The following is a 1,397-nucleotide window of genomic DNA, read 5'->3' as shown; positions in this document are numbered from 1 at the left end:
ACCCCCCCAAAATAAAGGTGTTCAACATTTCTGGAGAAGGGAACATATAGCCATCTAAATCCTAATATTTTAAGTGTCACTAAGGTTATAGTACATGCACCAAAATGAAAGACAAACGAGAAAACAAAGAGAGAGGTGTTTAAAAGGCTAAATTTTTGTTACTATTTGCAAACCTCAGGGTATATAGCATCCACAAGACACAGGATCACCAGATAAAGACTCACTTTGTTTAGATGTCACTCTACTTCCTAGTAACCTTATGTGTCATCCACACAAAGACAACTAACGGGATCTGATTTCCACTCTTTTCTCTTCTACTATTTCAAAAAGAAGACTGCTTTCGCTTGGAATCGACGATTGTTTTGGTGGTTTATCACTAAAATTGGAAGACTAACAAATATAAATAAGACTTCTGACAAATAGTTGTTATTTATCTGCTTCAAATGACTCATCCTTAAACCTCACCTCCTCTGCCCGTCAAGCCGTAGTTGTTACTGTAACTCTACCCTCACGTATGGGCTAATAAGGAAGGTAGGCGTTGACGAAGCGATAATTTTATTCCGATCAATACTTTCACCCCCAATTTTACCAGATATTCGTCTCGGTTGAGCGGCCAAGGGAACGGAGGCGAGCAGAAGGGAAAGCTCGGGCAGCGGTGACTAAATTCGGAGGGCGACGCGTCCGTTCTTCGGGACCTGTGAAGGTGTTTGAAAAGAGCCTCTTTGGCTTTGTGGAGTGGGAAATGTGAACACCAAACTAGACTGTATACTATGTCATTTGATAATAATTCATGTTATTGCTTTTATTTACACTTGTGGGGATCTTAATTTACTAATCCAATGATTCACCAAACGTTTCGAACGCAGCTTTATGCAAATCGGAGTTTTCCCTCGGATGTAAACACCGCTCGTTCACATCCCGATCACCGAACTTGAACCATAACAAAAAATGCATCATAATGAGCTGCAGCCGTTACTCCCATAATTAGTACCAATCGATTATAACCGTTATTCATCTCCTTTAGCAATATTAGATTCTCTTTCAAACATTAGGCACGTATATAAATAAAGATTACAAATAAGCTCCTTGATGTCACGCAAGATGTGAACGAAGACGCATTGTTGTGTTCTTGAGTCGAGCGAAAACACGGAGGACGAGACGCGCGAGCATGGCGGACGAGGAATTTGATGGAGATGAGTAAGATTCGAGAGATTTTTGTGTTTTTGGAGATTTTGGCGTTGGTAGGAAGTGCTATGACCAGTGTAGGTGAGGCGAGTATGTGATAGAAAAGCGCATTAACCGTAAACTCACATGGAAGTTATGGTGACGCAACACCGGGAATAATTTCAGGTATATTTCAGTATCATTGGTTGTTTTGCAAGGGAAGCAGAATTTTT

The 1,397-nt window shown here is 40.6% G+C and overlaps 1 protein-coding gene across 1 annotated transcript in view; it reads right to left on the bottom strand.

Moving 5' to 3' along the window:
- Positions 1–634, bottom strand: part of LOC119587965 (armadillo repeat-containing protein 6 homolog) — a 4,311-nt gene extending 3,677 nt beyond the window's left edge. The window contains 1 exon segment of the mRNA XM_037936679.1: positions 590–634. The gene's annotated coding sequence lies outside the window, so the exon portion shown is untranslated.
- Positions 635–1,397: the final 763 nt, after the last annotated feature.

The sequence above is a fragment of the Penaeus monodon genome, chromosome 23, assembly GCF_015228065.2.
Source record: "Penaeus monodon isolate SGIC_2016 chromosome 23, NSTDA_Pmon_1, whole genome shotgun sequence".
Classification (NCBI taxonomy): Eukaryota; Metazoa; Arthropoda; class Malacostraca; order Decapoda; family Penaeidae; genus Penaeus; species Penaeus monodon.
The sequence above is the reverse complement of the archived record's forward strand: the minus strand, read 5'-3'. Positions and strand labels throughout refer to the sequence as shown.